At 35.3% G+C, this 23,415-nt stretch overlaps 1 protein-coding gene across 1 annotated transcript in view; it reads left to right on the top strand.

The window, feature by feature from the left end:
• USH2A (usherin) overlaps positions 1-23,415 on the top strand; it is a 564,162-nt gene that overhangs the window by 4,804 nt on the left and 535,943 nt on the right. The gene's annotated exons all lie outside the window — the stretch shown is intronic.

Below are 23,415 nucleotides of genomic sequence, written 5' to 3'. Positions count from 1 at the left end.
AGGGCACTGGAATGGCCCCGCGTAGCCACTAGTCACCCTTGCCTTTCATTCAAGAGGAACCGTGTCTGCCGTTCCCAGTACATGCTCTCATAGGGACATCCAAACAGCGGGCATGCAAACCCCATTTGCACTAGATGACATTGCACCCTCATTCACTTTATGAAAATAACCTTTGATTTCTCATCCCTCCCCGAAGCAGGTGATGAGTAGGCTTCCTTAGAGGGTCTTGAGGATTGTTACTTGGGTTTTAAAATCTGTTTCAGCATAGAAATTGTTCTTGATTTAAATATGCTTAATACTTAATGTTTGTTTTGCCTGAGTATAACTGAAATTCTGCCATGTATTTGCATAGCAGTGCATGAAAAGCCTTAGGGAGAACATTAAATATAGAGAGGTCACAACGATTGATTTCTATAGGAAGGAATTGGCAAAGTGGTGTTCAGCTGGTGTGTTTTGTCTTATCTGCCCAGCTTTTAGTTAGGATGAGTTTAGCAAATGCGCCTGGCAGGGAGTAGCACTTCCATGCCACCAGGCTTGAAAGGGCCTACAGAAGGATAGTCATGTCTGATGTTGGGCCCTGTCTGTAGCACAGGATGGGTTTGGTCTGTCACAGCGCCCACCTCTCGTTTGTTCAGTGGTTAGCAGAGAGGGGCCTAATTCGTTCTGTATCTTGAAGCTGTCCGCTCCACCCTCTGACCAGTGCAACAGAATGGGGGTTCTCACGTTACAAATGTGAAAATAGAAACCGCCAAAGAAAGGGAATCTGCAGGAGCTGTCGAATAGATATATTCGTTGCATATTTTTGTATCAACAATGACCAAAAAAATTCATTTTACTTGCCTTTATTTTGCCTTATCTGTGAAACTGTGCCATGTTTGGCAGGCAGTGATACAGAGTAAGCTTTACAGAGAAAGTTTAAAATCAAAACGTGAAGAGGTAGCCATGACTGAATTACTTTCCCAGGAGTAAAGCATTCTTAGACTGTCTTTTGAAATCAGCATTATCTTTCAGTACATGTCAAACATGAGTCCTTTCCCAGGTTAGGTGAAATTTCATTATAAATCTTTAAATCTTCTTTCAAGAAAAGGTTAAAGTACTTATGATTTAATGAGACTGCTTTATTTCATAACTGGCTACCAAGAGAAAACTTGTTCCTTCCAATTTGTACACTTCTTTTATTTATTTTTAAATAAGTTTCTTCCCGCTATTCTACATTTTACATTAAAATTACAGAGCTAAATATTCATAAAACATTAAGGAAAAAATCATGCAAATTGGTCATTCACTCATCTGTCATTTATCGATAGATTCGGGGGGTGCCCAGCATTATGAAAATCTATATCTATTCAAATAAAAATGAGAAAGCAATTATTTACTCTAAATTGGAGATCTGCGTAGAGTTTCCTTACTGGACACCGTCTGAATACATTTAAGATATTATGAAATGTTTAATAATTGACAGCATAGCCGTTTAATAAGGAATGTGCTCATTCCTGAACAGTTGTTATAAAAAGTGGGAAGGACAGAGTAGGGTAGGGAAATCTGACACTGGTCACTCTACTGCATAGTCAACAAATTCACTGGACTCAGTGTCCTTACTCGTATACTAAGAGGATTGAACGGGATAAGTAAAACAAGACTTCCTTGAATTCTACATTAAAAAGTGAGTGGACTGCAGAGTGAGGCACCAGTTATCAAAGCATGGAAAGCTGTTGAGTTGTGTAGTGTCGTCTGGGTTGTTAGCGACAGAGTTAGCTGCTCGGCTGACATCAGGCTTGTGCTTTTTTCTGCTTCTCCATGCTGTCTAGTATTTACATAGAATCATTTTTTGGTAGATTTTATGACCAAGATGTGAGCAAATGCAGCTTGTAACTGTTTCACTGCAAAGAATATATTTTAATATAAAATGCAACTCGCTGTTGCATTTTTATGCAGTGTATCCAAATTCTGTTTGATTTGGGGATTAGAGACTTCCATCATTGCCAGGCATATGAGAAAGAACACATAAATGATAGTCTGTAATTAATGTGTATGCATATTTTTACTTCCCCAATATGGCCATAAATTAATTAATTTACATGGTGTGTGTGTGTGTGTGTGTGTGTGTGTGTAAAATAAAACATACATCTTGATTCATGGAATTGGATCAGAAACCAGGATTTAACTTACAAAGGCATGGCGACATATAATTAACAGATCTGACCTTATATGTTGCCTCAGATAGTCCACTCAGTATCAGCTTTCTATCGAAAGAATTCTGCAGATAGAATTCTAATTTCCCAAATTCAGAAAAAAATAAATGATTTTTAAATAATTAAATCACTGGGCAAAAAAAATAAAAAACTAAAAAAGATGCCAGGAAGAGCTAGGTGTACCAAACACTGGGGGTCTAATTTCCTAAACAGAAATGTCCGTTGTTACAGTGATGGACCTAATAGCTTTTATTCAAGAACTAGTATTGTGAAGCTTCAACCTGTTGGAATAGGATTAGTTTTTAAATTAATAATCATTCAAGGACTTGAATCTGCCACGACTGCCAATTTAAATTTCACTTTGGGGTTTAATATATTGGCTATTTCAAATTATATCAAGCTGAAAGTCATTGTCGTATTTTTTTGTACTAAAACTGGAAAAAATCAATTCAGTCTTTTTATTATCAAACAGGGAACAGTGATAGCATTAGCAGATTTTTTAAGCTTAGTTTCCATATTGAATTAGCACATGCTACACTTAATGTAAGAGTTCTCTTTTGATTTTTTTAAAATTTTCGTAATGCCTAAAAGGATTTTATTTGAGCTCTTTGTTTTTATTTGAGCTCTTTGTTACGGATTGGTAGATAAAAAGACCTAGAAGGATTGTATATCATTTAAAAGTAAAATCTCAGAGTTTCCTGTGGAAATACTGTTTTCCTTTAAGCAGTCCCACACATTTTATAGGAAAAATAACATCAAAGAATCATTAGTATAAGACCCCTATAGTAGTTATGCTGAAATACGGTAAAACAATTACTAACATTTGAAGCTGATGAAATCCTATAACTATGGACGCAAGAAATGATTGAGTCATGCGTTCACATTATCTATGCTATTTTGAAAGCTCCTTGATAGAGTGACAATTCAAAAGCCACAAATGACCCTAGCTACAATAATGTAAAAAAGAACAGTTCTAATCTGATACAATGAAGGAAAAAAATACATGGGTAAATAAAGTTTTAGGGATCGATAGATAAAGGAGTTTCATAATCATAGTTTGTTCATGAAATATGTTCTTTTGATTTATGTATTCAATCTGAAAAAGAGAAATTATTGATAGTCTTGGAGAAAAAGAAAATGCAATTTAATCTACAGTCGTTAGAATAGATAAAGCAAGTCTCTCAATCTCTGGAGTATATGCCCATGTGCACACTTAATCAAGATATTACCGTGTCTCTATTGATTGAGGGAACATAAAACATCCATGCAGCCTTCAGTAAGCTCTGTGTCCTGGGATTCTCACGGGAGCACCATCTCAGCCCTCACTTCAAGAAAATCTCAACCCATATTCTTTCTTTAATAATTTTCTTGCTTTTAACTGTATTTATATGTGTCTGTATGTGTTAAACATTGTTTATTTGTGCAAAGCCTTCTGTTCGTATCCAGCCAATTGAATATCACCCGTTACTTGAATAGTTTTGATTAATCAAAACTAAGTAAAGATCAATAGAATTTAACGAAGCCTTTTCAGAATAATCAGTTAAAAATAGTGATGATAATAGCTGCCATTATTGAGCACTGATTATATGTACTGTATTAAATGTAGTACATGCTAAATTTTCAAATGGTTTGTGTTATCTCCATTATAGAGATGAGAAAAACGAGCCTCAGGGAGGTTAAATTACATGCCTGAATTTACGGTCACACGTTTCTCTGAGCATTAACTGAAAAAAATAAAGTTTCAGTGAACCTAGGTCACTGAAAGATCTAAGGAGTAATTTATTTTTAAAATTCTCCATCTTCTCAAAAAAGGAAAAAAAAATTTGTAAATATGCATTAATTTTTGTACATGTTTGTATAAAGTTGTAATGTAAATATTTAAAATTACTCATATTGATATAATTTGTACAAATAATTTAAATCAATATATTTTGCAACTCTATCCCTCATTGATAGAAGTGGTTTAAATACACAACAGAACGTAATTTTATGTAAAGTTCTGCTCAGTATCTCTAAAGTCTGTGGCAGTCTGTAAAGACTGTAGTGAATTAAAGGAAGAATATCCTGCTTAGCCCATCCCGGACACCTGGTCCACGCAGTAGAGAACCAACCCTCGCTGTGGTGCAAGGGCCATAGGAAGTGGGGATTCTTCCCATTTGATTATACAGACAGTTAAAACTATCCAAGTAAAAATTATTCTTTGCACATGAATTTAAAATAGAACATTTAGTCAGAAAGCAAGGCCTTAATTTTTGACATTTTACTTAAAAATGGTGAAACTCTAGGAAAGTTATGTAACTCCTAGAAATGTTAGCTACCCATTACAAATTGGATTGCTAAATTACTCTCACTGCCCAAGTGAGATATGTCTGTTTTGAACTGCAGTGATAATAGCAGATATGCTGGGAAGTGGTCCGCCTATGAGAGCTGTTTGAGAATTAAAATCAAAGGCCCTGTTGATGGAAGAAAGGTGAAGGTTAAGGCAAAAGGACTTGTTGGCAAACCGCAGATTTCTGGATTGGATATTTATGTGGATAATGGTTTCATTTGCCCAAACAAAAACATTGGAAAAGAATCAGAATTTTGATATTCAGTACATATGAGCTAGACTTCAGCTAAGGGCAATAATTTCTAACCGAAGAAATTATTAGCATTGTTAATAAACTTTTTAAAGAAATATTCTAATGCCCATTCTCCATTGTGCATTATTGGTCTGGGTGGAGCCCAAACCTTCTTCCTTCCTTCCTGCCTTCATGAATTAAAAAGTGTGTAACAAAATAAAATAATCAGAACTCAAGACAGGAAGTGATCAACTTCTGTTCAGATATGTCAGGAAGGGTGCATAAAGAAGGTAGGATGTTAGTTAACTCTTGAAGGTTGGTTATGTTTTTAATAGGTGGACAAAGGAGGAAGGAAACAGGTGAACAGTGCCTGAGCGATGAAAATAGCAAAATGTGTCAGTAAAAGGAGGGATCTGAGATTTTTAGAAAGATATATATTGCGTTAAATGGAAAAGGCTGAAAAAGTGGACTAGAGGTTTACGTAGCATTATGAACTTGTCTGTTTTTTCCCTCTCGGATAACACATTTTACCTGCTCCTAATCCAGTCTACATGGAAACTGTTATAAACCACTACTACGTACACATGTATATATGTACATCAAAAGAAAAGTTTCGTTTAGCTAATGTGTGCAAAAAGGTCATCATACATCATATTACAGTATTTACCTTTTACAAGTCTGAATGTTATCAGTGTAATATTTCAAACGAAAGTTTTAAGTTCAGTAAGACCTTTTCTGGTAAACACCTCAAATTAAGATGTAAAGCAAGCCATGAATAAATGAATATTTCAACTTAGAAACTGCTATTTGAGGAATGTAGCAAATTTTCCTATTAGAAAATGGCTGATCCTCAGCCAGTAGATATAAAATGTGCAATATATGCAAAAGAAAATTATATGTAAATATTGTAATGCATTTACTACATATGCTACTAAAATTGAAAATTGCTATAAAAAGAAGAAATTTTCAACATCTACTTATTTGTTTCAATAATCTCCAGTCTTGGAAATGCCAGTCTGGTAATTCATTCAAATTTGTCATGGTTAAAATTTGATGATAATGCTTTTTAAAACTTATATTAGCTAATGGAACTGTATTTACATTATATCACTTTCATCTAAAAGCCAACTATTATAAGACAGATAATATTTTTTTGAGGGTGGGCATTTTCATGCCTATGGGGCTAACTGATGCCTTTAGATTTACATGAACAATTCTCACTAAACTCAGAAAAACCAGTGTGTGTGTAACCTAAGGCAGGCATTGGCCTGTGGTATGTTATCACTGGGTAATGGAATGGAGAATATGACTTTATTCAGACATGGACTTGAATAGCTTTATTTTCTCATACTGTTTCCTTTGATGTTTCTCTAAAAGGTAACATTCAAAAATATTTCAAGCAGTTGTATTGTTCTGGAAGCATAATAAGGGCATATGGTCCAGATACCAATTTAGTTATCTAAAATCCAAAAAAAAGAATAGTTACAATTTTTTTTTAAATGAAGGGAACTTTTCCAAGATTGGAAGAACTTAATAAGTTTGCTTATCTTCCAATTACCTAACTACAGTGGAGAAAAAGTACTGATATTCATAAGTTATGTATATATAATTGTATATGTATATATGTAATAAGTGTTTACATCAGAAAACAATTTTATTCTGCTTTCTAAAGATTACATGAAGTAATCCCTGAAAAACAAAATGATCCGTATTGTAGAAGGAGAAAAAAATAATTGGATCATTTTTGTTTATGCATAGTGTTTCATGGTTCTCAATCTGGAGAAGAAAGTTGGGAAGAGACAAAGCATTTGAGTTTTGGGAGGAGCAGGGTGTGGCAGACAGAACCCAGCACCGAAGGAAGAGATTCCACCTATGCCAGTTTTACCATGGCTGGTTTGACCAAAAAAGTTTACATTGTGGACATACAGTACATAATTTTAAATTGTTCATTTTCTGGGATGCAAATCCCCTGTGTTATTTTAATTATTTGACCCAAATCTGTTACGTGTAGCCATTTTGAGGGTTTTGACACTTTAGGGAATTAATAGAAAGGAGTTGAGTTAATATTTGAGTTGAATAGAAGGTAGATAGAAAACAAAAACAGGAATGAGTGGCAAAATAGATGAATTCTGAGGGAATACACACTGGGACAAATGGTGACCATTATAATTTAATCCCTTAAAATACTAGCGGCAGTCGCAGGTAGAGAGAGCATCTCAAAGTGTGTGAGAAGAGGCTTTTACAAATATTAAAGAGAAGAAAGACCCCAGAAATTTTAAAAACTTGGGAACAATAGCTTGGATGAGTATAATATAGATAGTACTTATTTATTTTTAATTAATTTTAGGTGATCGTAGATTCACAGGCACTTGTAAGAAATAATACTGAGAGATCCCATGTATTATTTACCCATCTGCCTCAATAACATCTTGAAAAACTAGAATATGAAAGCTCAAGCAGTATGTTGACAATCCACCATTTTATTTAGATTTGCAGTGTGCGTGTGTGTGTGTGTCTCCATACCATTTTATCACATGTCTAGATTTGTGTATCCGTCATAGTGAAGATAAGTAACAGTTCCATCACTGAGGTCACTCTGTGTTGCCCTGTTATAACCACAGTAGAATGCTCTGCCCAGGATATGTGGGTGGAGATAAGAAAGCCGAGGGGACTTACTGCCATGTTGTCCCTCCAATTCTGAGATCCCTAAGTTTCTTGCCTCCTCCTTCCCACCTTGTTGAGAGAGGACCTTGGAGGAATAGGGCCACTCCATCTTCGTCAAAACCAGAAGTCACAGCTTAAAAATAGGACCTTGCCTATCATTTTTTAATGCTTGTTTTTGTAAACTCTTCATTATGTTTAAAGCATATTGGCTAAAATGGAGAGAAGTGAGGAAGAGTTCTTCAAAAAATCAGTTGGATCTAGGAAAAAGAGGAGGGAAGAGATAACACTGGTTAGATATTGTGAAGTTAATTCTGACAAGGCTAGACATGGTCTCATTTCCACATGAAAATCTGGCATAAATCACAGCAGCGTTCAGGTGCACTGACTAATTATAAAGTGCGTATGAGAAACCTATGCATGATTGTAGATTCTCTTAACATTTTTCAAGAACTGTTTTGTCACAATTATAGGCAAAGTAGGTCGAAATTGTTTCTGAACCGAATATCACACTGGATCTCTGTAGAATAACAACATAAGCCAACAAGGTGGGTCCTTTTTTGCCTGTGACTATTTCAACTGCTGCTGCTGGCAGAGAGCCATGCCTTTCATGTGGGCAAGTAGAAGATTAATTCTCAATTAGAAATATAGGCTTGATGCAAGGGCAACATTTAACTTGGCATCAGTGTGTCAGTATTTCAGCTAATTTACAGGAGCATGAACACTTCAGGGGAAAGAGAAATTGCTAATGTTTCATATTAAACATGAGGATGAAGCTAGGGGAGATAATGCAATTTGTACTTGTCTACATTTTGTTTCAATGAATTTTGGCAAGTATGTCTTTTTGAAGTAACTTTTGATGTTGAAAAGATACTTGCAAACTCTCCAGACTTGTCTCTTTCCATGTGACAATTACCATCACCCTGGTTTACATCTGATTTGTGTGTGGAGGAGTCACTATAATACAAAAGCAGTTGTCATTATTTGCAGATCTCATGACTAGGAGTTTCTTGCGTTACTATATGTAGTTTGATGTTCATTTGTACCATGTGTAAGTGGTTCATGTAGTGATTTAAATAATAAGCAACGCCTGATCATGTTTAAAAAAATTAGCAAGGATAAATTCTTCTATTAGTGAAAGCTTATCCACATTAGCATCTATAATTATGAGCTGTTGTTAATTTTTGTTGCCTCCGATTAGATATACTGTCCTAAATCATTAACACTCGTGCAACTGGGAATTAATGATAGATGACTTTTTAAATGTACAGTGGAAGTTTCCATGGAAAACTTATACAATAAATACACATTTTAGATACTATTTCAAACAGAACCATAGAAAATTCATGTGGGATTTCAGATTTAGCTTAAACAAAAATATATTAGGTTTGCTCGTTGAGCCACACATTAAAAACCAAAGCCATATCTCTTTGCAGGTGGTCTTTGATTCAAGGCTTCCTTGCACTCTGACTCACATTTGTATGGCTTTCTGTTTCCTTAAGTCACTTTCTATTATGAACTTTTGATATATTTCTTAAACTGGTGCCATCTCATGCCTTTGTATAACAAGTGATAAAGTACTGTTACAGTTTTTGGATTTTGAGAAATCCAGTCTACTAGTGAATATGTATATATCAGTGGAATAGTCAAAAACAGAATAAATGAAATGCCTTAAAATTATCCCAAGTTTTGATTTTGTTTGTGCTCATTTTTGTTAGTGTACGTAACATTCTCAGATAAGTTAATTGCTTTGGGGCAGGAATTCATAGTCTCAGCACTATTGGCACTGTAGATGGGATCATTCCCTGAGCAGGGGCTGTCCTCTGCCCCCAGAGAAGATGTTTAGCAGCGTCCTTGGCCTCAACAGATAGATAAAAGTAGCAGACCTCCCACACCTTCATCTCCCTCCATCCCAGTGACAATTCATTTATTGAGAAAAACTGCTTTGAAGTTTCATCCTTAGTTGTTTTATTTCTTTATAATTTGTACAGTATTTTTTTTTTATTTTGAGAGGTAGAAGTTGTAATGCCACACCTGCACAGAAAAGGCTGGGATTTAAGGTTAACCATACTTAAATGAGAGTTTATCAAAGCATAAAGCAAAAGTAGGAACAAAAATGAAATTCTAAAATGGCTTATGCAATTTCTAAGGATGGCTAATAATTCTGAGTTGGTGATAGGTTACATTTTGACTCAAAAGGTGATATGACTTAAAATTAATTATTAAAAATTTCTATTCAAAGTGCATAGAATTGTTAGCATCAGAAATATTATGCTCAAGAGTGAAAGAGTCTCAGCTATTCAAATATAATAGAATTTTAGTAAATAGTTGATTTAAAAAGAACAACCTTGCAAAAGTCTCCAGGGTGCTTTGCAGGTGGCATAGTGTTTTGATGTAAGATTAGATAGTTTGTGTTAAAATGTCTGAACCAGTTATTAGAGCTTTAATTTGAAGCTCTAAGCCATTTGCCAAATTGACAATTGAAAGGCACAATTGACAATCGATATTTGCCATTTCTATGAAACATCTGTTAGTTATCCATTCTAGTAAAGATTTTGAAATGGCAAAATGAAATCATTATCACATATGTGAATGATGCTTTTGCCATACAAGTGTTTTCATTTATTTCAAAAGTTATTTGCATACAGCAAAATTTGCTCCCTTTCTTTGTGCTCAGTTCTGTTAGTTTTTGGCAAATGTATACAATTGTGTAACTACCATTTAGTTAATGTATAGATGAGTTCTATAACCTCCAAATATTCCTTTCCCCACCCCAACCCATATCAACCTCTGCTATGTTTTCTGTAAATATCTAGGAGTGTGATTGCTGGCTCATATGGTGGGTGCATGTTTAAATTGATCAGGAATTGCCAAACTTTTCTTAAAAGTGACGGTATCATTTTGCATTCCCATGAGCAAAATATGAAATGACTGTTGCTTTGAATCCTTACCAGCACTTACTTGATATGGTCAATTTATCTATCTACTTATCTAGTTACCTACCTACCTGTCCTTCTACTTATCATCTATCTTAGCCATTCTTCTGACTGATATTTATTGGTACCTCATTGTGGTTTTTGATTTGCATTTCTCTGATGATTAATGGCACTGAGGATCTCTGTGTTTATTTGCCTTCCCAGTATCTTCTTTAGTGAAGTGTTTGTTCAAATCTTCTCATTAAAAAAACAAAAAACAAAAAACAAAAACAAAAAAAAACCTTCGTTTTCTTATTAGGGAGTTTTAATGGCTTTTATGTATTCTGTACACAAGCCCTTTGTCAGTTATTTGTTTTGCAAATATTCTCCCAGCCCGTAGTTTGTTTCATATTCTTTCCACAATGTCTTTTGCAGATCAGAAGTTTTCAATTCTCCAGGTTTGGACTCCCCTCCATAATCTGTTTGCTTTGGTTCATTTTTCAGAATACTTAGTTACTTTTCGTATTTTGTCCAGGGCTTTTCGCTGTAATTGGCAGAGAGAGAGAGAGAGACCGAAGTGGGCTTACTCCATCATGGTCAGAATCAGAAGTCCTGTAGGATGCTTTTGAATTTTCAGTGTTTTTAAAAAATTATGTTTGATCCATTGATATTTCTGATTGAGAAAAGTAAAACATCAAAAGCCATAAGATTTTTTGACTTCAGAAATAAATGAAACATCATGTGGGAAATAACCAGTGATCTAAAACAGAACAGCTAAACTTTAAGTTGTTAAATCTCACTTAGTGTGTTCTGACTGCAAGCTCCCAGAATGTAAATTGTTTTACTCAGGGACCTTACTGAATTCTTACATTCACATGCACATATGATCTTTTTAGTATTTTTAGGACTTCTTTAATTTTTCAATTTAAATATTTGCAGGAAATTAATACATTTTTTAAAAATTATGTAAATAAGGTTGTCAAGGAAGTTTGTTTTACCCTGTGGAGGAGGATCCTTTTTGTTCAATATTCTTTGGTAACTTGAGCTGTCCCTAGAGAATGGATGAGCCAAGTGGGTCCACAGCGCGCTTGATGACAGGCCACAGGCAAACGTCAGGATTGGCAAATGCGTCTTCAGGCATTACACGTGCTAAGTTGAAAAGAAACTTGGCAGCCGTTTTTCTAGCAAACAAGTCAAATCGTCTCGCTTAAGGCATTCCACCGCCGTGAACGAGAAGAACCTCAAACGTGGCCCACGCGCACGACGCTGCACGAGAGGCCTCAAGGTTGCCGAGGTGGTGACTGCCGGGCTAGGAGCCATGCGCAGGTGAAAAAGCAACGCGATTTGACGTTGCATACAGATTGCAGGGAAATATTTTTTGAATAAAATCATATTTAAAAAAAAATCGCAAAATGCATGTAATCGATATTTTAGGATACTTAGTAAATAAATAAGAATAACGAGAAGACAAACCCCACCAACCCCCTCCAATAATTTTTGCTACAGTATTAATGTAATTTCTAGTCTCTTCTAATGTATATTTTATGTAGTTCTAACCGTAGCGCATGTTCTAACCGTAGTGCATGTATAATTCTGTCTACCCCCTTCTTTTTTCTTCGAAGTTAACATGGCATTAAAATTTATTTCTATGTAGTTCACAGTTCAAGGTACGTTTTGTGGCAAAATATAGAGGTTGCCAGAGAAGGAACTAGCATGAGGTTTCAGAAAACTGCTACTTTCTGGATTGATTTTTTTTTTTTTTTATCGAGTAGAAAGTTATGTGCTTGTCCTTGTCCTTACGTCCTGTAAAGACTTGTCTTTAACAGTGCAGTTTCTCTTGGACCATAAGCTCTTAGTGGGACATATTGGTACTTATATAACATTTTAAAAATTAAGATATCAATCGACGCATCTCTGTCCCTTGGTTTCCTACTGAGTGAGGGTTTTCCAAGTGTCATTTTATGTGTATTCTAGGCAGAAGGTACAGATGAATTTACTGAGGCATGGAGAGATTGAGGATATTTAACAGGTGAGCAGAGTGTCATGAGCAGTTTGGAACTCAACACATTTTTCTGGGTTGAAAATACGCACCGACAAAAAAAAGAGTGGATAGAAATTTTGTTTTATATAGGATTAAGACCTGGAACAAAAGCATATGGGCACCGGCAGCATCTGCTTGAGAGGTCACAGTGCCCAAGGGAAAAAACTCTAAGCAAGTCATTTAACCTTGCTCACCTCAGTTCTCTTGTTGGCTTAATACAGTGCTTATGCAAACTCAATACATGTCGAAAAATATCTGCGAGGCATTGTCTAAAATTGACCCTCTGGATTCCTTCATGCATGCCTGCTTATTATTTATTAAGATGTATTGGGGGCAAGTCTCAAATGGTAGAAAAGATAAAAGACAGATCTTTGAAGTGAAGAACTGGGGTTAAGCACAATGCAGGAGAAACTCTTAATCCAGGGAGACTTTGCCTGTCAATCAAATCTATATTCATTTTTTTTTTTTTTTTAAAGATGAATAATGGTTTGTTAGCTAAGCAAAATGGCAGCTGTTGGAAGCAATGAGATGAGATCTTGGAGCATCTATGACCAGTTGATGACTGACTGACCAATTTCGGAAGATGCTATGAAGGATCATAAAGTTTAGTTCCATGTGTATTTTGATGATAGTTGCATCTATATTTAAAGCTTTCTGTCACTGGAACCACTCTTGGTGTTGTCAGGCTGTCTATTGGAGTGGATGAGCTGCAACTTTTTGCAATTGAATGTCAATAAGACCAAAGCAATTTTGGCTGATTCATAGCACCAGCTTAAGCATATTCACTTGCACAGATTACATTTGACAGATAGTTTCCTTCAGCTGAACGCTGTGGTTAGAAGCTTGGGTGTACCCCTGACAGTGAGCTCAGAGTTGATGCCTAATGTTTATTTCATATTCTGTTTTTACCTTCCCTAACAGTGCATGTGTAAATCTATATATAAATGTATTCACAGCTGATGTTCTCGTCAGGCCACTTGTTATCTCTGGACAGAATGCTGCAATGATTCGATTTCATTGTTTTAATAAAAATAACTTGCATTCATCCAGTTTTAATTTCACTAAATTTAATGAGTAATGATTAATTTTAAATTGTCTCCTTGATGAGCAGTTGCCACACTATAGCAGGAAAATGTCCAAGTGATGAGAGAATTCTTACATCTCTGAAATCTTTACATCTTCAAAGTTTGGTGTGTAATTATGAATACCAGGAAAATAGATCTATATTTATTTGTCATATGACTGTTTCTTTATTGGCTGTGATTGAGATTTATTGGTTCTGCTCAAGCTTAGGTAGAGAATTATTCATTTCAAGAATATTTAGCCCTTAAAAATGAATATAATTTAAAGAACATATTCTAAAATGTTTTCCTGGAAATATAAAATACATAGAATCCAATATACTATATATGTATTTTTTAAATGTTACCATTTCTGAATATTTATTTAGGTTGAGAAAATAATTAAAATGTCGTTTTATGTCCAGGAAGAGGTGCAGTTATGACATGAATTATTTCTGCATTATGACATTCTCTACTTCTCAGTTATTTTAAATTCATTAAGATTCTGGTTGAGAAATTTAAAGGACATATAGATCTAATAATCTGAGCCTAAGTCTCCTGTTCTATACAAATAACACTGCGAAGCTCTGGAATCTTCTATTTGACCAGGTGAATGGCAGTTGTGTTTGCATCAGACTCAACCTAGCTTGGGAATAGTGATTTCAGAGCAAACATGTTATACGCATGCATTTCCATCTTTTCTAGAATCTGCAATTTTCAGACATCAAACAATTCAAATTATGTAGTTATACATTTCACGCAGGAGAAACACTCATGCTAAAGCAGATAATATTTTTTAAAAATTATTTTCCCCACATTTACTGGTATACTTTCCCTTTGTTACTCTTTTTTTTTTTTTAACTGACAGTCAAGTTTTTTTTTTTTTCTCTTTTACTGACAGCTAGTAAATGTACTGACAGTTGAGAAGGAGGATGTAAATGTAAAATCACTATTACTTTGTCCACTTGATACCTGAGCATTAGGTGGAAATGCTTGGCTATATTTTAAAATAAAAACTAAATTGTTTCCAGTGGTTCTGAAAGGAAGATATATAGAAAAACTGTTCTCTGTAAATAAAAATGTGTTAGAGGCAAGGTTGTAGTACATTTAGAAATATCATACTTTTCTCATTGGGAATGTGACTAGTATTTGTATTGAAGAAAATAGGCCAATTATTTAAGGCGTGCATTTATTTTCTGTTCCATTAGCTATAAATCTTTTCGGCACGAAATTAATGGAGAGTATATAAGTGGAGCAAAGAAAGCAGGTTAAGAAGTTACTATCATATTAAGAATTTGCTCCTTCAATATAAGATTCAAGATTAAAAATGGTTTTATTATAGTAAAACATTTTCTATTTAGTAAATTTATCCCTTGAAGAAATGCTGTGTGAGTGGCTGGTTGTGAAGAATTGTCACCCATTGGTGGAAGTATGTTGAGCCAACTTGGACTAACACTTTCATCTTAGAAGGACTAACTCCTTTAAAGACTGTCTGTCTCTATGTTCCAATAACAGCTGAGTTTCAAAACATAAGAAGATGAACCAACGCCAGTGTTCATTTATTTATGACTTAGATATGGTGTTCACAGGATTTTATTTTGTCTTTTATTTTTTTACCTCAATATTATTCTTATGTATGTGGGGAACTGGTAGAAGGGGAGAAGACTTGGGATTTATAGATTTTTATATTAAAACGTGCAATTATAAACCAGTCAATTTCACCCAAGAACATTTCCCTCTTTTCACTTTCACTAGATGCTCAAGAATGGCACCCTGGTTCTTTTAATTATTTTATTCTGCTTCTGTCACTAATTCTTATATTCTTATCCTTGTATATTGAAGTTACATATAGCTTTGTGAAAATTTGTCATAGATTAAAACTGATTTCCCTTTAAATACAGTAGCTTCAATATGCTTTTGATTGTTTGAAGAATACCTATTGGGAGGCAAGGGAAAGTCTTGCATAATGAGTTACCAAAGGCAGGACTTTCCTCACAGAAAAAGCAGCAGGAGTTTCTTGGCAGGAGCTTCAGCAAGTGGTGTCAGCAGCTTAGAAGTTGCCATTGGACTGTCGAGTGTTATGTAGATAAATTGTAGCTCTGGCTTGTCCTCCAATGTCATTCTTTGATTTCTCTCTCTGTTAACATGGCATTTGCATTTGGGTCTGACTGAGAACAAGGCCCTGTGCAAATGCCTCATGACATGTGTAGAAAGCTGCTTTTATGTTAAAAGTGATATGTTTTCTTATTCACTACGTTTACAATAAAAATTCATCTTCTAGGCCTTAAATCAGTGGAAATGCCTTTGTGTATTTGCAAGTCCCATCTTAAGTCAAAATATTAAAGTACAAAGAGTGGAGAAAAGTTTTTTTCTAATTACAAAATCACACGCACACGAAAAGAAAAAAACAAAAAAACAAAAAAACAGTTAGTTGGTTACTGGCAGCAAAAACCAAAAAGCAGCATAACCAAAACATGCAAATTTAGCGTATCTCCAGTGAAAGATACAATCATTAAGGGGGAGATTGCTTTAAAGTGAGCATCCAGAAAGGGAAAACATTAAAACAATCCCATTTATTGAAAAATTATTAGTAATTGCCATGCACATGTGTTTCATTGACTTATCACATTGGAGACACCTTTTGGTCACCCTTGCCTTATATGAAAGGCTTTTTTTTTTCCCCAGACAATCATGGTAATGAAAACCACTGAGTTAAATTTATAGACTTTTGTTGCTTTTGACTGTACATAGCCACGTAACTGGATTGCGCCAGCAAGTAGGTAGTTCTGGGCAAAGACTAGTTACTGTGTGACACATGCTTGATTCTCAGGAGGTTCAGACAACAGAGAGGGTTAGAGGGTCAGGGGAGCCTGATGCTATTTAGCAAGATGCTTGAGTTGAATTCCCACACCAGAATTTTGCCTCATACCCAATTCAGACAGTGTAATAATGGGGGAGGGTAGAGGAGGGAGGACAGGGGAGGGTGTCTTTTCAGGTTAAATGTTAAAATAAGGTCCTTTATTTCTGTCTCTGGTGGCACAGGGCATTAGAAAACGGGCGACACATTTTGGAAGTGTTGCTTTAAAATAGATTTTAACATTCGAAGATCTGTAAAAGGGTATTATTGAGGACATAATAGATTCTGTGTTTGCCTATTGAAGTCACTACACAGCCAATATCTACCTCATTAGTTTGTAAAGCACTTTGGCCCACCTGGAGACCACGTACTATATTAAAACAACTTTTATACCAAAATTCTTCATGTCTAATAATTATAAAATGTTCAGTATCTGAAGAAAATTGTCTAAATGCCATAATATTGGTCACGGATAGTTTAACTTGCATGGAATATTCCATGCAGAAAAATTTGTTCTGTGTTGAAGATTTTTTTCATTAGGTCAGCTGCATCAAACTAAACTGAAAATGGAAAATGGAAACTAAATTGTTAAAAAAAATGGATTCCATAGTTTGTTTTGCCTGCCAAAATGTTATTGTCATTGAAGTATATACTCTGTAGCTAAGAAAAACCAAATTTAAGATATATATAGCTTTAATCATTTTCCATGTAACAAATTCATCAAAAATGATGCTATTTTTAAAACTATTTTTCATAGCTCATTTTTTAATTTTTATCTTTTCCAAATTATATTCTATTAGATTCATAAAAGTATAAAGCTTATTTATTCTGGATCCTTCATACCTTGTACAAAGTAATTAAACCATGTTCTTAAAATCAAATTTTCTCATTTCACTTCAAAACCCTCTTATGACCTATTAGGATTCTCAAGTTATTTTATGAGAAAATTCTCAGTCTGAGAAGATAATAGTAAGATTGGTGTTTAAGCTCTACCTGAAAAGCTGACGCACAGTTAGGACTTGTTCTTTTTGATTACTATGTTCTATTCACTGTGTTGTTTGTAATTGCTGTACGATTTAATTTATTTTTCAAGTTGAGTACTATGTGCTCTTGCACTGTGTAGAGGTTTTGGAAGTGACACAATTAGCTAACTAGGATCTCAGTAAAAGGAACTTAGTGGAAGGATATCAAATAATAGATATGAGCAGTTATGGTTTTTGAGAGTAAGCTGTGATTTCTTCTGATTGTGGTGAAACTTCATGGATTATAAAGAATTTAAACAAGACCTTGAGGGTTGGAAAATTTTCAAGAGGCAGAAATGGGGTGAGAATTCTGGGTTGGGAACAGGGGTGCGGAAAGGCACAATAGATTGCTCGTGCAATGCTTAGGGAAGAGTGACTGGTCAAGTTTGCTTTGAGTAGGTTTTGTGCGAGAATGTTAAGATGAAAATCTGAAGGAAGTTTCATGTCACATGATAGAAACTTGAATAAAGTCGAGATTATCATTGGATAATTAAAAGGAAATGAAATTTTGAACAAAGAAAATCAGATTAAACTAGCCATTTACTTATTTATTTTTAAAACTAGAGTTAGTTTGAATCTATCTGTGCCTGCACAGAGCCACTGTCACCCCAGAATCCCACTTGAATTTGGAGCAGTTAATCCCGCAGGCTCAATAGTCCCACCACCTCTTGTCATTCATTTCCCTTCAGTGATGTCTTCTCCGTATTCTCATGCCATTATTTCTGTCTTTCCTGTCTTTACTTTCATCTTCCACATCTGGGCAGCACTGTTATTCTACAGCCTCTTTGTCAACAGTTTTTTTTAAAAAAAAAAACTCTGGTCTTACAAGAATGCTGATTCTCTCCTGTAGGCAACTGTTTCCGTCCCTTTCAAGCAGTGTGTAGTTCATTCATCCATCCTCATGCACCTCAGGGCTGGGAGCAGGTGAAGACATTCTCTCTCTCTTTTGTAACCTTGTATTGGCAAGAAACGTTACTTTTAAAACTCATGTTAACTAGGTGTATAACCTCCTTTAATACCAACCTCATTTTTTTTTTTGCAACTGCTGGACCCAAAACAATAAAAAATTTAAGTTTATCTCTTAGTGTTTTTCAACATCAACATCACTTTTTGGTCAAACACCATGTAGCCTCACTTTCCTCTTTACCACCCTACTCGTGTAGACTAACTGCCCTCTTTCTGAGGACACATCTACCCAAAATGATAACTTTCAACTACACACCAAAGTGTGTACCCTTGTAGTTGTCTTTGTATCTGTTGGGTTTCTTCTGGGATCACGTCCTTTACTTCTAGCCCAGCCAAAAGGAACATGGCTTCAATAGTCTTCTGATCATTTTTTAAAAATTTGATTTCTCCTTGTCCTTCTGTTGACTCTAAACACCCATTCTCAAATCTTTCACCTACCTGCGTTGTTAATGCCTATGTATAGACTGCGGAATAATAGTGAAGAAAAACAAATGTGGATGGACTGAGGCCATTATCAATTAACGATTTCCAACTGGAGGTGGACTCTCAGTGTAGCCTTAGGGTGAATTCCAAAGGTACAGTTTTTGATTCGAAGGGTGTGCCTAATTTTATTTTTGGTACATATTGACAAAATGCTTTCGGGAAACATGTGACTAATGGAGACTTCTACCAAAAGTAATTCATTGTGCCTGTTCTTCAATTTCTTGTCAATACAGAGACTTATCTTTTTCATTTTTCCCAATCCAATGGACGGAATAATATTAGTGCATTCTTGTTTCATTTTGCATTTCTCACTCTAACTTGTGCGTTTCTTACCTTATCTAGACTTATTGGCCAGCCATACGTATTTTTTCTTCTGTACATTGCTATCTTTTTAAATTAAGAGTTTTGCATTTTTATTGATTACTAAGAAATCTTAATGTATTACTGGTTTCCCTCTGGTAACTTGGAAGGGATTACATTTGGTTTTATTTATACTACTGATCATTTAAAAAATCTACATGTAAAATAATTTAACCTGAAATTTATTTCTCAAGTCATGAATTTCAGACTTGATACTATGTTAACTCCTATAGGAAAGTAAGAGAGTCATCACACGTTTGCTTTTAGAATTCTTTTTTTCTCCTTTCACATTCTAGTTTTTGTTAGAATAAATAAGGATTCTTACCCTGATATATTATTGCAAAATCATTACAATAAAATGATGATACTTTTATTTTGAGCATCCTAATAACATTTTTACAACTGTTATTTAAAAGTGATATATATAAATGGATTCAATGCTCACTGAGCCGCCTTTTATAGCATACTTATCTAATTTCTTAATTTGAATTGCGTCTTCTATTTGGTGAGCATATTTCCATTTTCTGAAAGGGAGTGTGTCTGGTGATGTGCCTTCTGACATCTTGCCTGGTTGAGACTATCTTTCTAAAGCTTGTGCCCCCGAACAATGATGGTGCAGATGCAATTCTTTTCATATTCCTTTTCATTCTGAGCCCTTAATACACCTCATCATGTTCTGAAGAGAAATCTGAGATGAGCTTGAGAATTATTTTTCACTTCGGAGTGCTGTTTTTTTTCCCTTCCCACCCCGGAGCATGTAGGATTCTTATGGGTTTCTTTATCCTTAAGATCCCAGGACCACTGGCATATATCTTGGTGTTAATCTTTACTTGTTTTTCTAGGCACATGGTAAGCTTTTCTTAGTTGAATGTTCAGACCATCTTTGTAATTACCAAATGTTGATTTTAAATATGTCTTTGAGTTTATATCTTGATCGATTTTTTTCCCGATAAAATCAGTTTCTTCCATTGATACCTAAGACCCTTCAAAATCTGTTAGACTACATATTGGTAGCCAGCCTCATTGTTCTACATAATTTGAGCTTTAACCACACTGTTTTCCAAGTCTCTGAAAACCTCATATTTGGTGGTCTTCATCCAAGCTCCTCCTCCTCGCCTTCACTTACATTTTCTTCTGCCTGGTTACTTTCTTCTTCTGCATCTTAACACCTAGTTCTATATTTCAGTGGCCAGCAAAGATTCAACTTTCTTTGTAAAAAGCACTTTAAAACCCTCTTCCCTTTTCTCCTATCTACTCTTATAGCATTTTTATCATATTGGTGGTATGATATTTTTTATGTAGGTCGATTTTGCATTAGATATATTTTGAACTCACTGAAAGCAAATACTTTATTCGTTTATGTGTGTCAAGAACATAGCAAAATGTCTGTTGCTTGATGGATGTTTCATATAAATAAGTATATAAACAAATGGAATCAAATGAGTTTGGTGAAGAATGATGTTGAGACAAAGGTGATATGTGATGGACCAAAAAGCTCAAGATATTTTTTGAATGATGAGTGGACATTTAAAACTTTACTGAGTTCTATAAAAATCCTCTCTTTCTTTATTTTGGGCAAAATTCTCTTTCCCATGATTATAAATCACTTTGGAATCTCTTCCAATGATAATGGTTTATAGCAAATGGTTGTATATACTCTTTTTTCTAATCAGTTAACTATAAACTGTGACTAAACTAGTGATTCTGTTTTTCTCATATTTTGTCTCATGGTGAATTCAGTGATATTTCTTCTCTCTCCACAAATGTGCTCACACTCAGCCTCTTCCGAACCCTGTTACAGTCTAGAGGGTAACTGGACTTTCCTTCAAAATAACACACATTTTCTTAACTCTTTTCATATTAAGGGAAAAAATTTAAAAAACACATACCAACACTGGCCTTCTCTCACATTCCCTAGAACTGTTTTTATTCTGCATTTGACATTTCTGATCTCTTTGATGTTTTCATGATTCAGGCTATGTATTCTGCCTGGTGTCTGGAACAATGTCACTCCCCAGTAAATAAGAGATAAGGATATGACACTCCTAAACATTTTGAGCTACTTGGAAAAAGATGTTACTTAAAATGTGTGTTCTGAATGACCTTCCATCTAAAGACTGAATCTCATACTCCATTTCTGCTCAAAATCTAACCTCTTGCATTTTCGTATGTTGTTTCTCAGTGACTTTGGCAATACCTATCAGTTTGGTTTCCTCTGCATTTGACACTTAACAGACTAACTCTTCCTTGGAAATCGTTAATGGAAACCTGAAATAAAACTCGAATTTCCTATCAATGCTCCCCTTAGTTCCATAAGTATCTGTTTAAATGGCAGGCCGGAGTTCATATAAAATGTTATTTCGAATAAGATGTAGCTTAAGTCTATGTGGCTCTTAAGTTAAATTAAATTTTGGTTTTATTCATTTTATTTTCTCTTCCTTCGCAGTATCCTGTGCTAAGATTGTCCATTAAAATACATCTTCCTTCTAAATTCTGATTCGAGCACAAATGGTAGAGCCCTCTGGGGAGGCAGATGGAAGTTGATTGGATACTCAAGCTTTCCAATTGTTTTATTTTCCTTAGAGAAATAAAACCTTTTTTGCTTTCAGGTCAATTGGTGTAATGGTTGGATTCAGATGGAATGACACTTTCTCCCCTTGTAAGTCTCTAGTTCCTCAGAGAAATCCTTGAGAAATCTGTTGACAACTCAATGTCATTTGGAGGGTCTAATGGTATAAATGGCTTAGACGCTGATTCAGAGTAGTGTGAAAGTCTAATGGTGAAGTGAAATTTTGAGATCTCAAGTGCATTATGAATAAGGCACTTGGGCAGTACTCATATTCATTTCTTACAGTTCGTTTCTTATTCAGATCTTTGCTGGTTTTTGCTAGGGACAGGGATTTACCATGGTAACCTTCTTGGACATATCAGCAGCTGATCAGAAATGCTCCTACTGTGAGGTATAAGAAACAACACAATTAGGATGACATTCGTTTTAGGAATCTATGGAAATACAAAGCAGATGAGATCAGATCGGCAGAAGAAATCACAACCCAAAGTGCATGCGGGAGAGAAGCTGTGGCCGAGGGGCGTACCGAGTCCTGGGGGCTGTTGGCACAGAGCTGACAGACTCTGTGGGCAGGAGGGCATGTGGCTGTGATTCCCAGGGATAGGATGTGGCAGACAGCGCTTGGAACGGCAGTATGGGTCAGCTCCTCAGACTCTTCCCATCATAGGCATCAGGCAGTGTGGATAGGGGGCCCAGGTTTGGATCCCAAGAGAAGGCAGACTGAGTCCCCGTGCCCAGAAAAAGGGTGGCACCACAGAACCAGTATGCCTACTGTTGCCCACAGTTATTGCACCCGCATCTAGTGGGGGATGGGCAGGTGGAACCCTAAATAAACAAGAAATATATTGAGGACACAGGTGTCTCCAAAGAATTAAAATATGATAGAAGGTTATTGGGTGGTTATTCAGGCTTGCTTGGACATTAAAGGACTTTCTGAGCTGGCAATAGATAAGCTGAGATTTGCGTGACAATACTCAATATATCCCTTTATCCCTATAACTTGTGCTGGAAAAAAGCCCTAAAATTTTAACTTAAATCGAGTGTTTGAATGTCATAATTTAAAGGTGAATTTGTAGAAGGAAGAGGTAAACTACTACCTAATTATACTTACCTGGGTGGGAAGGTCTACTTATTCACAAATACCCGTCATTACATATGTTAGGAGATGCGAAACATCAGCGAAATATTTGGGACAGTAAATATGTGACAGACTTGGGATAGTGTGTTAATTTTTAACATGAGATATTATAACTCTAGTAATTCTCACTTTTAATTGTTTCAGATCTTAATATCTACCTTTATTCTTGCTTTGCTCTTTCTAAAGATATGCTATAAGCAGTTATACACTATTTTTCTTTTTGATAAGTAAAATCAACATGCAAATGTTTCTCCCACCCAGTGATTTTTTAAATTTATTTTTATTATATATTGAATTGTATGTTCGCCTGCCATAGTTAGATTTCTTTCTGTCACTACATATTTGACCCCTTTTACCTCATCTATCACCCCCCTCTTACCTTACCCTCTGGTAACCACTAGTCTATTGACCACGTCCATGAGTCTCTGTCCAGTTCGTTTGTTGCTTTTAGGTTTATATCTCACATATAAGTGATATTATGTGGTTTTCTACTTTTTCTGTCTGGCTTATTTCACTTAGCATGATTATCTCAAAGTCCATCCATTATGTCACAAATGGCAGTATTTTATCTCTTCTTATGGATGAGTAG

Source organism: Pteropus alecto, unplaced genomic scaffold (genome assembly GCF_000325575.1).
Source record: "Pteropus alecto unplaced genomic scaffold, ASM32557v1 scaffold65, whole genome shotgun sequence".
Lineage (NCBI taxonomy): Eukaryota > Metazoa > Chordata > Mammalia > Chiroptera > Pteropodidae > Pteropus > Pteropus alecto.
Note: the sequence above shows the minus strand (reverse complement) of the source record. Positions and strands in the feature narration are given on the sequence as shown.